At 40.4% G+C, this 16,611-nt stretch overlaps 1 protein-coding gene across 2 annotated transcripts in view; it reads right to left on the reverse strand.

Annotated features, from left to right (window-relative positions):
* Nucleotides 1–16,611, reverse strand: part of spred1 (sprouty related EVH1 domain containing 1) — a 95,218-nt gene that overhangs the window by 48,024 nt on the left and 30,583 nt on the right. The window lies entirely within an intron of this gene.

A 16,611-nucleotide genomic window follows, 5' to 3' on the forward strand; every position in this document is an offset into this window, starting at 1 on the left:
CATATTTTGTTGTTTATTTGCAAATATTTCCACTGTGGGATAAATAAATCACACTTGTTACGTGTTATGTCTAATTTTTTTTGTACATCTTGCAGAACTTTTGAACATTTTAGGATTTTTAACCCAGCATATCCACACACACACACACACACACGGTTGAGACGTGGCAGCAGAGACGAGCGGGACATGTGAGCCGGCGCGGTCACCTGAGCAGGTCTCGTTCTAAAGGCCTGGTGAGAGTGTCTGCGTGCGCTCATTAATAAGGAGAAAGACACATTAAATAAACATGCGCGGGATCACACTGTGTCACCCGTGAAATTGGGCTGGTCGTTTTTGAATGGAGTAAAAAAATATTCAACAAAATATCCAGCTAAAGACTTTACGACTAAGGACGGGCGATACATCGGTTTCAGTATCGTATCATATCGATATCGGCTCAAAAAACAAACATCCGTAGCCAATTACATCATCTCATTTACTGATAATTTAGTCGCGAAATGGTCAAATAGTTCTTCTAACTTGGACTTTTTTTCAAACTTTACAGCAAAAATTTTAAAGGTTTTCATCTTATTTCAGAGCAGAAGCAAAAAGTGTACAGTGTAACTTTCCTGGGTGAAATCCTGCTTGTCTCCATGGAGATGTTCATGTCTGGAAGGCTCCACAGTGTTGGATTATATTATCAAGAGGCGACCCTTCTCACTATAAGAATACATGTAATTGACAACTGCAAAATTAGGTACTTTTGCATTCTAGGCAAAGCAATAATATCTTCATGGTGAGACCAAAAAATGTTATTTAATGCACCTTTAAAGAGCCACTAAATACCAAAATTGTAAGTTTTTTCTACTGATTATCTGTGTAAATGGGTCTAAAAATCTAAATGTATACCTATCCCTGGTCTTATTTTGGTATTTTAGTCCATATTTGTTAGAAATCTGGATTTTGGGTCAAAGTTGTGTCTGTAACGGCCTCTTTGGGATCAACTACGGCCAGGACATTTGAATTTTCGGGTTGGACTAAAGGCCGCAGGGTTATTGCCGTGACGTGACGAGCGTCTACAGGCGGTACGTGAGGAGCTCCTCTCAGACCCGCCCCAACCTGGCACCGCCGGACACCGCGATATCCCACCGTGTCTGGAGAAAAGGGAAACGTCGAGATCCGAGCACAAACGTCCGCTCTGTTTCAAAGTCCGGAGCGCAACGGTTGGATTGTTTCGGCTGTCGGTCGGCTGTCAGTCATCACTCTAGAGCCTGCTCCCTCCAACCCGACAGGCACCGCCCACTCTGGAGGATTTTTCAGATTTTGCTTATGGATGGAGTAAAGCTTTGGGAGGGTGTTTAATGGCTCTTTAAATAACGTTGGCGCTAGAAATACGCAATACGCTAAAACTTGCCTATCGGTCTATCAGCCTTAAATCTCCAGCACAGGCCAATATTTTGTTTGGGTTGACCAGCTGCCTAAAAACGCAAAAAGATTATATCACGCACAAAGCTTTATTTAAACACTTAAGTCCAAAACGGTACTGCGAAAAATGTGACTACACAGCTCTCTTATTCAGTTAGTTGTGAATTCAAATTAGATCCGACAAACCACCAAAATCGACCAAAAATATCGGCAGATCTTATCCGCCATTGGTTTATATCAATTCTAAACAATCTGTATCAGGATCAGCCATGAAAAAAGCAAAAAAAAACAAAAAACATATCAGTCAGTATCAGTGATTAACAAATTTGACAACAGCCAACAAGACAAAGACGACATTTCTAGAACATTTCTAAAAGACGGATGGTCTGATATGGATTTTTTTTGTCAGGTTTCTATAAGGTATGAGAAGATTTTCGCTTTGGTTTCGATCGGTTTCAGCTGCAAAAAAATCGGCATCAACATTGCTATCGAGTTTAAAATCTAAATATCAGTGTCGACCAATTTTTTCAACGATCGAAACCGAAGCGAAAACCTTGAGATTTGGGAATCGTTACGTCGCTGATTCCTTATAGAAACCCGTGTGAAGCCTGTTTGTTTACCGCCGGCGGAGGGGAGGGAGGATGGAGTGACATGGGGTATTGGTGGGGCCGGGGCGGGGGTGTGCGTATGCGCCTCTGGGAATGATTGTGGAGGCGAGACTGCGCGGAGCCGGAGCAGGTAAGGTGAGCGCCGCGCCAGGAGGAAGTATCCCGGTGGCAATGGAAGAAGAGGATACTTAACACCGCATTCCTGACAGCGCTGAAGAAGAAGAAGAGGAGGAGGAGGAGGAGGAGGAGGAGGAGGAGGAGGAGGAGGAGGAGGAGGAGGAGGAAGGGGGAGGGCTGGAGACGCCGGGGAGCGGGGTGGGGCCGGGCGGGCGGGCGGGCTGGGCGGGGGTGGACAAAGACGAGACGCAGACGGAGGTGAGACGTAAACGGGGCGGGAAGAGACGGTTCAGTCCCGGTTTAGTCCTGATTCAGTCTGTTATCCGTTTTTTCCATTTTTCTGTTTTTTTCATTTTGGTTTAGAGACAAATAATGAAGAAAATAGTTGAGTTTTTTTTTTGTTTTCGATCTTATTCTTGGTTTTATTTTGAAAAACAAATGAACGAATGATACACAGATACACTTTTTAAGCCATGTTATAATGTTGTTACCTCCTCAAAAACATTCTCAAAGTTGTGTTTTGTTTCAATCTCCAAATCTCAAAATGCTCTGTTCCACCTTGTGATGTCATGAAGTGGTAGTTTTCAAGTGAACAGCTCCTTTTAGCTTTAGTTCAGCAGAGATTTGCAATTCTAGAAAAAAACTAAAATGATCCAAATGATTCTGGTGAAGGTGTGTGGAGTTTAAAAACACAGTCGAGCACTTCCTGTTTCACTGCATGACATCACAAGGTGAAACAGAGCCCCAAAGCGGATCTCCAGACTCCGGTTACAGGCGACGGGACACATTTCAGAGAGGAAGACGACACGGACTTAAAACGTGCACTGTGTAACTTTTCTAGTAGAAATGTTTCACAGTATCGCGTTAAACCTTTCAATCTCCACGGAGACCAAACCAGACCAAGTTACTAGTCAGATCTGTGGAGAGGCGACCCCGCTCACAGTCAGAATGTTGTTTTTCTAAGTATTTTTGAGCCATAAAACCACCTGTAATTGAATAAATTTAAGGTAAAGTTGTTTAATGTCACACTGTGGAACATTCCAGGTAGACCAATGATATCTCCATAGAAACAAGGAAGTGACAGCGCCCCAACCAAAAAAATTTACATTGCGCACCTTGAACATCTGCAAGTGTGGACACAAAAAAAGAGTTTATGGGCAGGTTTAGAGTTTCAGTTTACCTTCAGGGACGTATGAGTGAAATCTGATTTGAGCTCATCGTTGTTTCTTCTTCATTTTTGTCCTGTGAATGTTCTTTTTTCTTTTTTTTTTTTTTTTAGTACAGATACTTGCTCATATCAGTAGGTGGTTTGGATACTAAGTTTTAGAATTCAACCCTATTACAAAACATTTAACACCAATCCGTTGCTTTGTTTGACGTGTGTGAACGTCTGAAATAAACAAATCAGAGGAGTTTGGCGAGCGACACAGGGAGTAGTAACCAGACTGATATTCATTTTTATAAGTAACAGAGAGATTTGTGAGGAGCACCGTCAGATTCTCCTCTAAGCTGTGGACACACTGGTGGTCTTGTCTGTATACATTATAACACGAATTGTATTTAAATTTTTACTCTTACTTTTTTACTTTTTAATACTATGAACCAGATATTATGTGTTCTTTATGGGGCTGGGCAAAAATAAAAAATATTAATCGCATTAATCGCATGTTATACGCAAAACCAATTAAAAAGTAGTGTATAGAGCACTTTTATTGGAAATGTAAATGAAAGAGACATACATTTGTTGTGCAAAAAGCATTTCTTTCAGACGGGAACTCTCAGAGCCTTCAAGGTATTCAGTGAAGGCTCAAGAAGAAATATTGAATGAGTTTTTGTACTACTAATATATTTTTTCAATATTTTTTGTTCAGTGAGTAATAAACACGACACTAGTAATAATTTCTAGATCATTGTTATAAACTTGGACTGATATTTCTTGGGAAACAAAGGGTTAATATAATGAAATGGAAATGGACCAATCACAGTTTTTCTTCCAGGGGTATCCGGGTAAATCAGTGACTCCCCCTGCAGCGCTGAACTAAACAAACACCTGCAGGGTCTTCGGCGGCTGGAATGAAGTTGTGAGATTGACAGTTGTCTGAGCCAATCACATTTCACTGAGTTATGGGCGGGATCATATCACGAAATCTTCCAAACCTTCGCGAATACCCTGTAATAGCATTATATAAGCGAGACCGCAGCGACGAAAACCGCACTGGACACCTCGATTCGGACGTAGAAGAACGAGAAAGACCCTTGAACCGGAGCCCGCAGAAGCTCAGAGCCCAGGGCAGGTCCGGCTCGCCCCCGCGGAGGCTCGGACACGTTGCCTCTCACGTGGTCAGAAAAAAAGTGAAAAAAATGTAAAGAAAAGATGTCAAACTTAAAGAAATGCTCGCTGTGGACTTTTTCAAAATAAAAGCCAGTGAGCAACAGACATTTACAATAACAATAAATAAATAAATAATAAAAAAAACTGTGTTAATGGTGTTAAAATAATTGTTGACAATAATGAATTAACGCAAAATTAACGCGTTAACGTGCCCGGCCCTAGTTGTTAATAAAGATTGAATTGAATTTCCCTGTAGATTTGCCACGCAAGCATCACACAAAATATTAATACATATACAGGCCATGCCATACACCAAAGTAACAGATTCATGGCTTGGTTTATAGTAAAAAGTTTGAAAGGCATGATTAGAAAACTGTTAAAGCTGTAAGGCATTACGATCTCTGCAGACAACAAAAGCTCAGATTCTATGTTTCTTAATGTACTTTTCAGGGCTATCTTGTGCCATATCAGATTCACAACTGAAAGACTTAAAATGAACAGCTCCATTATGCTTCACAACCAGCAAACAACTTACACCATGAAAGGCACGGCTCATGTACTAAATAAGCCACAGCTCAAGTTAACAATGGAAGTGGGACTTCACCCCAAGGCAAAACCTCCACATAAAAGCCCGAGTTACACTACATTCAGAAGAGATGGAGACGGCAGTAAACACAGGACATGACGCGCAGTCACGAGGAGCTCAGTTAAACCTGACTTTAACCCAAGAGCAGGAGCGATAACTGACTCGATTCATGTTATTGATGGACGATTGTTTAAAATTGAGAAGACAGGTCATATGATAGAAATGAAACAGACTCGAAATGCGGATATTCATCAGCCGGTTTCACATTGTGGAAACCGTCTGACCTCACAGCGTTGGAATTCGTTCACTTGACGGTACTTTTTTCATTGAACCAATCGCTGCTATTTGGTCGTGACTTATGTAATGCGCCGCTAACGGGGCTAACTGGTATATTAAGCTTTTCCCAAATCCCGTAGGAAGAAGGGCAATAACGTCTTTCTCCTTGATAAAATTCACCAAATATTCTCTTTGTTCCGGCTTTAAATCCTCGATCTTGGGAATCGTTGCCAACACAGAACGTATGGCTCTTCTCTGATTGGCTGGTGCCTGAACTCGCACTTCTGGGTTTTTTGCGAAGAGTCTAGTCCAGGGGTGTCAAACTCATTTTAGTCCAGGGGCCGTATCCAACCTACTTTGACCCCAAAGGGGCCGGATCAGAAAACTCATGACATATAAACCCCAAAAATAACAATAAGTTCAAATATTTGTGCAGAGAAACGGAAATCTATTAAAGAAATATTTTTTAATTGATGAACTCTTTCTTTTACAAAATATTATAATATTACGAACAACCTGAAACTTTAAGAAAAATGTAATTTCAACACAATGTTTTAACATGAACTTGTATGCAAATAGGAATAAGTCCATTTTTCTTGGAAAATCCTGCACTCGGCTCCACTTTTCTCATTTTGGACATTTTTCTGATGAGGGTGTCACGGTCAACAGTCAAAACGATCGTCCTTTAAGAGCGTTTGGAAAGAGACAAGTCTTCATTTGTGCTGCTCTGGTGGGAGGGGCCACGTACAGAGACGCTTGGAGGGCCGGATATGTTTGACACCCCTGGTCTAGTGTATTCTGATTCCTGACCTAGTCGCTGGAGAGAAATGAAATTGAGCGGAGGCACTAGGTGGTGCCAGCCTTGCTACCGTTTTATACAAATGTTTTATACAAATTAACTTAAAAAGGTACAGTAATGCAACTTTCTGAACGTGGCATGAGCTTGAATCCACAGAAATGGAATGTTAAAGTCATAATATGGATGATTCTCCATGGAGATAGAGAAGCTTTATGCCACATTGTTGAATATTACAGCCAAAGGAACAAGATTTCTATAGAAAAAAGTCATAAGACACTTCCTCCAGGGTAAATAAGAGTCAGGTTTGTGAAGATGCAAGCCCACTCTGAGAAACCACGCATGTTTTTCTAAGATTCAGTGCAATAAACATGCTTTTATTTATACTGTGGCTTTGAGTAAGAATTTGTCAGAATCAAACCACAGGATTAACGCACCGAGTTTAAAGGAATCACAAACCATTGATGAAGGGAAAAGCGTTTGTGGAGATTGTGCAGTAACACTGGTCCCTACCCTCCATCTGAGATCAAACTGTAGAACATGAATGCAACCTCTTAGCCGTGTAGTTTTGGCGAGTGGGAGAATGCGAGTGAGCGGAGGTGGGGAGGGAGGAGGAGGAGGAGGAGAGGAGGAGGAGGAGAAGGAGAGTGATTGGTGGCTATATGGAGACTAGAGCCCGCTGAGTCATCACCAGTACACTGTGTGCCGCATCACTGCGCTTAGACTAGTCAGACCTCCATGCGCTAATTTCGCTATGATTTGGCTCCATTTTGGCTCTTCTTTCTTTTGGGCGCACACAGCCTTTGCCTCCGTCCACTAAATGTTCATATTATATAGATTTTTTTTTGCACATGGTTGGATAAATAAGACGGATCTACACACTAATTCAGAATGATGTGAATGAATTTTTGCATTGAGGTTGTGATTTGAAAATGCAGTAAGCAAAGTGAATAGTTTTCAGTTACATTTACTTGAGTATCTTTTTAAAAAACATACTATTACTCCTACTTGAGTAATATTTTTATTGAAGTAACAGTGTACAAAGCTTTATGTTGACAAAATGAAATGATCTGAACAGTTGCGTTTCTTCCACCGCTCCTTAAGATTTGATTTTGTGGTTGAAAATACTTTAAAAATGTCGTGATTTGTGTGTTATTTCATGTTTATCTTATATTAACTTTATAATTTAAAGCAGATATATATAATTTTTTCGACATGGTTGGATGAATAAAATGGATCAACACATTAATTCAGAATGATGTGAATGAAACTGCATTATGATTGTGTTTTATTTTGAAAATGCAGTAAGCAAAGTGGGTAGTTCTCAGATTTACTTGAGTATCTTTTAAAATAAAATGTACTTTTCTGAGTACAGCATACTACTACTCCTACTTGAGTAATATTTTTGTTGAAGTCAAAATGAAATGATTTGAACAGTTGTGTTTCTTCCACCGCTCCTTAAGATTTGATTTTGTGGTTGAAAATACTTTAAAAAATGTCATGATTTGTGTGTTAGTTCATGTTTATCTTATATTAACTTTAAATTATAAAGCAGATTTATATAGAGAGATTTTTTTTCACATGTTTGGATACATAAAATGGATCTACACAAAAATTCAGAATGATGTGAATGAATTTGTGCATTGTGATTGTGATTTATTTTGAAAATGGAGTAAACAAAATGAGTAGTTCTCAGATTCACTTGAGTATCTTTTAAAATAAATTGTACTTTTCATGAGTACAAGCACACTATTACTCCTACTTGAGTAATATTTTTGTTGAAGTAGCAGTGTACAAAGCTTTATGTTGACAAAATACTTGTGTTTTGTGCGTTATTTCATGTTTATATTATATTAAATTATAACGCAAATGGCACTTTCTTGAGTAGTAGTTTACCCAAATACCGTTTTACTCTTCTGTGAATAGTTTCTTGAGCCACTACTTTGTATTTCTACTCAAGAAAGATTAACGTTACTTCAAAATAAGATTATTCAAGTACAATTCTTGGCTACTCTACCCACCTCTGGCAAAAGGGATAAGAAAATTCTAGCGTGACAAGAAACAAGCGAGATTTCCTAGAGGCTCTTTCCCTTTCGCGAAATCGTCACGTCGAGAAGTAGTAACCGCACCGCAGAGGAGGTTTAGAAACATGCGCTTCATTCTCTATTCTGAAGCAGCCATTCACAATTCCAAGACGCTCATTGAGGCCGACGGAGAGCTGAGGGCTGTGCATTCATCCGAGCGCGCGGGCCAGCGACAAGACTGAACCATTACTGACTTAGTGTTCCGCGCTGAAAGCAAATGGTCGGCTCCGGGAGCTCGAGGGGGGAAAGGTAACTGAAAAAACACAAATACAGACGCTGAAAAGACGTGTGTTTTTGTAACGCGGTCTATCTAGCGCATTCATAATTTCAAATCCAATCGAACCCAATGTGTGTCCCGCTGTGACCCCGAATGTGGAGCATCGGCGTTTTAAAAGGGTTTATATTTTCCACACCATTTTCTAATCTATCTGTAATGTCGTTTCCTCATCAAAAACGGATCGAGAGTTTTGTTTTGTTTCATTCACACATGTTTAACACCAACACAAACCCTGCATATTTAGGCTGCGCTCTTCTCTCAAACAGAAAACACTCTGCACCACCTTCTGACGTCAAGTGGACATAAATGAAGTGCTCCACTGTGTTTTCAAACTGCATACACCTTAAACAGAATAATTTGGATGATTTCAGCCTCGGAATAGACGATCTCTACTGAACAAAAAGCTAAAAGGAGCTGTTAAACTTCAACGTCACAATGTGGGACAGACATTGTTGGGGAGTAACAGATTACATGTACCGGAGTTACGTAATCAGAGTAGAAATTATGATAACTGTATTCAGTTACAGTTACTGTTTCAGTGAGTGGTAATTGGATTACAGTTACTTTGTTGAAATAGATGGATGACACGGCAGTATTTTCCTGTTTTCACATTTGGGACTATATCCCTTTTTCTTTTTTTTCCTTTTTTTTTCTCAGTAATTCCACTCATTGCCGGATACTAAACCAGGTCTAAACCCAGGTCTAAACCAGGACTAAATCAGGTCTAAAACCAGGACTAAAACCAGTTCTAAACCAGGACTAAACCAGGATTAAACCAGGACTAAACCAGGTCTAAACCAGGACTAAACCCAAGACTAAAACCAGGTCTAAACCAGGACTAAACCAAGAATAAACCAGGTCTAAACCAGGTCTAAACAGGATTAACCAGGACTAAACCAGGACTAAACCAGGACTAAACCAGTTCTAAAAACTGGATTTAACAGGACTAAGTCATGCTGTGTGGACCGTGCCTCTTCTATTAATCATATTTTTAATACGGTTAAGTAAAGACTTGGCCCTTTCATTTTCTTTTATCAGACAAAACATCTTATGTTACGATTTTCTCGTCTTTGCTTCTCTACAGCAAATCAAGTAATCCAAAGTATTCAGATTACGTTACTCACTTTAAATAACTTAATGGATTATGTTACAAACTACATTTTGGGGTATGTAATCTGTAATCTGTAGGGGAATACATTTTAAAAGTAACTTCCCAAAACTGGGGACAGACATTTCCATCTTTGAAGATGTAGACGGACTAATAATTAAGTGTTACTCAAACACTTGATGTGAATAAAACAAAACAACTCTTTTGATGTGGTAACGAGATTATAACACGTTTAAAGCTCACATGAGTCAATTTTGTGTATATAGGACCTTTAAATCATTTTAAGAACTGTGGTAATGGATGACTGTATGCTGGGGCTGTACTATGGTTGTGGTTAAGCTGTTATTTTATTGGCATCGTAAGGACTTCATTATTTTTGGGACCTGGTGCTCAAAAAGACTAGCCTGATTCATCATCCGTTTTTACTTCGTGGAAACTGTCTAACCTCGCAGCATTAGGATTCATTCACTCGATGGTAGGTGGGTACTTTTTTCATTTAACCAATCGCTGCTGTTTGGTCCTGACGTATGTAATGCGCCAAATCCTGTAGGAAGAAGGACAATAACGTCTTTCCCCTTGATGAAATTCACCAAACATTCTCTTTGTTCCAGCTTTAAATCCTCGATCTCGGAAATCGTTGCCAACACAGAATGTCTGTCTTCGTCTACATCCATCTCGACGCTTTTTTTACTGTTGTGCTGTTCCACAAAAGGGACCCAGACAGATGCAACGAGTTTGACGTCATGACTTCACAGCTCTTCGATTGGCCGGTGTGCGGTCTACAACTTCTGGGGTTCGTACAAACAGTCTAGTGTTTTCTGATTCCTGACCAAGTCGCTGGAGAGAAATGAAAATGAACGGAGGCATTAGGTGGCACTAGGAGCAGGATGAAGTTATAAAAAAAAAAAAAAAAAAAAAAAACCTATAATGTCCTACCCCAATTCTTTTACATAATCAAATCGTTGATACTTTATTTTTATTTTTTTTTGGGGCTTCTGATTTTTGAGAATCGTGAGTTAAATCTGCTAATTTACAGATAAATAAACACACAAATCACAACAAAAACAACTTTGAGAGGGTAAATTAGAAAGGAAAACGATAATTGATGATGACTTTATATTTTATTACTTTAAATTTTTTACTATAACTATACTATTTTTAACTATTTTTAAACTATTTTTATAACTTTTACCGTTTTATTTTGACCCTTACATCTATACATTTTTATAATCTCTCGTGATCTTTTTTGCTCCTTACTATTACCATTTATATATTTTTTACTCTTTTTTATTATATTATATTGTGATGTGTGAGCTACTGTGTCTAAATAATTACCCTTGTGGATCAATAAAGTTTGTCTAAGTCTAAGATAAAACAGTTAAAAGCTTTGAAAAGTCCATTTTGCAGAACAGATCCGCTTTAATCTCGACAGCCTAACTCTGCCCTGACATCATCCCCGAGCTGCTCAGTCTAAGGTACGACTATAACTGGTCTGTCTGGAACCTCGTCTCGGCGGTTTAGTGTTCCCTCCGTGTGACTGCCGGTATCCCTGCGGTATCCCTGCGGTGTCCCTGTGGTTGACACTACACCCCCGGCGCTGGGTGGCATCCCCACAGACCTGCTACACATGGGGCCCCGCTTGTTGTGGTGGCTGGGGCCGAGTCTGGCTGTTTCCCCACATCACAGAGCAGACAGACCCTTTCCCGTCACACCCTGCTCCTCCGCCACACACGCGCTCCGATAGCAACGCAAAACACAAACATGAGCTCAACACCGACACGACGCACGGGGGGGGAGGATGAAAGGTTGCTCCATAACTTAATCGTGTTAATTCAAGAGGGGCTATTGCGATTCTATGGGGTATTAACTGCCAACGCATAACACATTTAGATCACCGCGTTACCTTTTGTTTTGGAAATGCTATTAGTCACCTGAAAACAAGGTATGTTTTAGAAGTTAAGCTCTGAGTCTCCCCTCCCTTCGCTCCACGCGTTAAGTCAGAGCACCATCACAACACAATCTGCGTACATTCCGTTAACGCAAGTACTGAACATCACGTCTAATCTGTCGAGCTGTAAAGCGCCGGTTTGAATGAAACCAGTGGTGTTTTTTGTATATTTCTGGAGGATTGTCGTGTGGGAGAACGGATGACGTGGGTTTGTGGGCGGAGCGTTGCGCAGAATCTTACTGCTTAACCATAAATCACCAGCTTGGATGACATCTAAAAGCTCTTCCAGCATGTTTTGGATCAGAGACCAACATTATAACATGGTTGAAAGGGGAGAAAGAAGAATTATTTTGCATAATACCAATGAAATTAACCAACATTGGATTAATTTGTGATTGAACCAGGTGTAAATGTGCATACCGGTTTGTCAAAGCCTGATCCCGTCAGATCTCAGAAGCTCAGCAGGACCAGGCCTGGTTAGTACTTGGATGGGAGACACTGGGAAAATCAGGAGCCACAGGGGGCACCAGTCACAAAAACGGTTGTGTCCTTAGGCAAGACACTTCACCCTCATTGCCTAGTATGAAAGTGGTGCATGTGTGAGTGATGGTGGTGGTCAGAGGGACCTGCTTCTGTCGGTCTGCTCCAGGGCAGCTGTGGCTACTAGGGATGGGCATTCGATGAAATTTTCTTAATCGATCGTCGGAAGAATTAACGATCGATTATCAATTAATCATTAACGTTTTTATATTAAAATGATCATCATTATTACTATCTGCACTACTAATCTGCATAAATAAATTCAACTTTACGACATATAAACCGTAACCACTCTAGAGCCACATCAGCCCATTTGACATTATAATGTGTTTTTCAGTTTTGCGCAACTCTAAACACAGACTCAGGTGAATACAGGTGAATAGTAGTGTGACCATATTTGCGTTTGTCAAAACCAGGACACCGTACGGGGGGAGGGAGGTGGGGACTCGTCATCGACATTGCGCGACTCTCACCTGACAAAACTTTTTCCACTGGACACTGAAACATATGTGCTGCTTTGTACACTGTGCACATGGACTCACACTTGTCCCGAACGCAACGGAAAGCGTGAAATTTCTTGTACAAATCATCGTTAAATACGCATTTGTGCTTCGGTACGTTGCAGACTGACCCACTGTTTCCTTTTGTGTCTCGCTCCTTCTGATGCAGAGACACATGTACAGACCTGTTTGGTCAGGCTACGCACAGCAACCTACATTCGGTTTGGCGATTAAAATGAACATAATCGATGAAATTCTTAATGATCAATTATCGATTAATCGACTAATCATGCCCATCCCTAGTAGCTACAACAGTATCTTACCATCACCAGGTGTAGAGTGAATGAATAATGTTGAATAATGTTCTGTAAAGTGTCTTTGTGACAAAAATGTCTGTGAAAAGCACTATATATATATAAAGACTTACTTACATCTCTAATCGTGAGCCTCCCGACCATATCATGAGCTTTCCCACGATATCGCAATAAATATCGTACCGTGAGGTTTATACCGTGACGATATCGTATCGTGAGACTTGAATATCGTTACACCCCTAGTAACTAGTTTGGATTTTTATTTCAGCCCTACCTAGACGTCCCTCTGAATTGTCTGGAGTGAGCAGGCGGCCTGGTGGCAGCCTCCTCTGTCACAGCCCCGACTTTTCCTTCTCACACACAGATTTACACTCTCATTACCACAGAGCCGGGATTATCCCACTAAATCTACAGGATCTGTTTTACATCTACAACAGTGGGAAACGGGACAAGGAGGTCACCAGTAATACAGCAAACAACGAGCATTTAAGCATTTCAGTGGCAAAGCAACTCTGAGCCGTGCAGCGAATGATCTTATCAGCTTGCATTCATGTGACATCACACCATTTTAAGGCTCTGGACAGCAGGCTAAAAATGAGTCAGAGGACAGCTAAGAAGACTATGTTTGGATGAGTGTTCTCATGATACTAAAATTTCAAACTTGGATTTCAATATTAAGGAAAAGCCTTGATACTCAATACCAATTCTGATACCATAATGATAATAAAAACACTCTTTTTAGACAACAGAATCTCTCAGTCGTCCAGAATCCGTGTATCATTCGTTCATTCGTTTTTCAAAATAAAACCACAAATTTAAAAAAGGAAAAAAACAACTATTTTCTTCATTATTTGTCTCCAAAACCAAAATGAAAAAACTGATAACGATTTGTTGTTTCAATTTTTGATTTTATGTTTAAATGAATAATGGAAAAAAAAGGTTTCCGCGACTTAAACTGTGATGCGGGACTTTTGCACCACATACGGACTCAACCAGTACTGAACCAGGATCAGACCAGAACCAGACTGGGACTGCGACCAGGACTTTAGATCGGGACTGAGACCAGGAACAGGACTGAGACCGGGACTTAGACTAGGAACAGGACCAGGACTGAGAATGGGACCTGACTGTGATTGAGACCTTGACTGAGACTGGGACCAGACCAGGGCTGAAAACGGTTTAGTCCTGATTCAGTCCTGGTTCAGTCCATATGCAATGCAATCTATGGACAGTAATAGAAATAATCAGGTACAAAATTAGTGCATTTACGTTTATTTCTCATGTAAGTACAATATAATCAAAAGGAAAATCTGGTTTCTGGTCACACTGTAGAACAGAGGTGGGCAAACTTTTTGACTTATGGACCACGAAGGGTTCTAAAATCTGACAGAAGGACCGGACCAGGAGGAGATGGATGGAGTTTTTTTGGTAATCCACCTCATAAAAGAAAAAAAAAAAAACTACATAAAAAAAAAAAATAATAATAATAATAAATAAACGTAAACAACATTGAAATTTAAATATCCCATAATTGAAAATCATTACAAAGCATTACAACAAAATATCTGTCTTTCAAGTCTCACGGTATTTACTATTTATTCAAATGACTCTTAAAACACTGAAAATTTATAATAATAATAATAATTTTTAAGTACCCACAGGTCATAGCAGGAACACAAACTAAAATCTCCAAGTCGTTAAGAGATTTGAAGAAGTTTGAATTTAGAAAACTATTGACAAACGACGTAGTACACAAAGAACTAAAACGTTTTTACGATCTCCGGTCCTCGCTAAACAGAGGGCAGTTGAGTCCGCGTTGCCGTGACGATTGGTCCGCCTGCTCGCCATATGCCTCTCTAAGCATTTAGCTGTGGAATGACTCGCAACACGCACACCTTTTGGAATCTGGCATTTTCCATCCAGCCGTCTCTCTCCGGACACATACGGCCTTTATATTAAGCACAGACAGAGGAAATGCTTCGGGAAAGGTGGTTAATAGTTGTGTACTTGTGGAAAAAGCTCCTCTTTGTCAGTTCCCACACTCCTGAGTAATCTGCCCTTCTCGCGGTGATGTCACTATGCATCATGCCGCGTGCTCCTATTTTCAGATACCTGCCCCGTGGAGGAACGCCAAACCGCCACTTCCTGTGTCTGTGTGTGTGTGTGTGTGTGTGTGTACGTGCGTGTGCGTGTAGGGGGGTGGGCACAAGTAACAGGGGCCAAGGGGGAGGAGGGCATTTTATCTTGATGTAAGACACCTGAACAAACATTATGGATTTTCGACAATCTTTATGACACAACTGCCTTTTCGAAGAGCGTGACACAAGGAAATACACGAGTCCATCACCGAAAGGACATGAGCAGTCAAAAATCATAACACAATTGTAAAAAAAGAAAAAAAATTCAGGTCACCTACAATTTTCCACTTTTCCATTGGCGATCTGTATAACATTTTTAGCTTTCCTTCATGGTTTGAGAGCTCGAACGTAAAGGTGTGTAAAGGAATTTGACAGAAACTGAGCTGAATGTGTGTTAGACTTAAAGCTATTGTTAATTAGACTGATTTGAGTTAATTAGGATGATCCAGCTCTGTTGTATTCTCACATATCACCACTAGAAGCTATCTACGCTGCTGCTGTCTGATTGTGTACCAGCTTTGGTCCGACAGAAGAAGACCAGAGAGCACAGTGAGCCTAAACAAAGACTAAAGGAGAGGAGGAAGGGGACAGGTTTCACATCTGATATCGACTAGTACCACAAAAATCGAATAAACTTCCAAATGTTTAGCCAGGCTGGTAACACCTAGTGCCTCCGTTCAATTTCATTACTCTCCAGCAACTAGGTCAAAACCTAGGCAAGAACCCCAGAAGTTGTAGACCGCGCACCGGCCAATCAGCGAAGAGCTGTGAAGCCATGACTTCAAACTCAAGTGACTGTCTGGGTCCCTTTTGTGAAACAGCACAACAGTAAACAAAGCGGTCGAGATGGATGTAGACGAAGACAGACATTTTTTGTTTGGCAACGATTCCCGAGATCGAGGATTTAAAGCCGGAACAAAGAGAATGTTTGGTGAATTTTGTCAAGGGGAAAGACGTTATTGCCCTTCTTCCTACAGGATTTGGCGCATTACATACGTCACGACCAAATAGCAGCGACTGGTTAAATAAAAAAGTACCCGCCTACTGTCGAGCGAAAGAATTCTAACACTGCGAAGTCAGATAGTTTCCACAAAGTGAAACCAGGCTAACAAATAGTAGCTTTAAAAGTAAAATGTCACCAGTAGAGTATCTGCCACTAGTGCTACGTGAATAACATATGTTGATTATTATATTTTAGAGTGGAAAAGTCTGCTTATTAACTTATTGTCCGTAGAGTATAATTTTATGTGTGTAATTTGTTCTTTTTAATTACCTTTAAGAGCTCAAGTCATCTCCTGCTCTTAAGAGAGCATTCTTCACTATGATGGTTAAATCTACATGTCAATTACACAGAATCAAACCTAGGAACAGTGTGTGTTTTTGAGCCTAAAGCTGCAGTAAATGCACAATTACTGAATCACAATCTGACGATATCAACAAAATAGCACATCGTCAAAAGGATGGTGAACGGTCCGATGTTTATACAGCGTTTTCCCACCTTCAAGACGCTCAAAGCACTTTACATCAAGGAACCACTCACCCATTCACACAGACATGCATAAAACAGTGTACGCAGACACTGA

This window comes from Boleophthalmus pectinirostris, unplaced genomic scaffold, assembly GCF_026225935.1.
Source record: "Boleophthalmus pectinirostris isolate CB_2022bp ecotype Guang Dong unplaced genomic scaffold, ASM2622593v1 HiC_scaffold_10, whole genome shotgun sequence".
In the NCBI taxonomy this organism is placed as follows: Eukaryota; Metazoa; Chordata; class Actinopteri; order Gobiiformes; family Gobiidae; genus Boleophthalmus; species Boleophthalmus pectinirostris.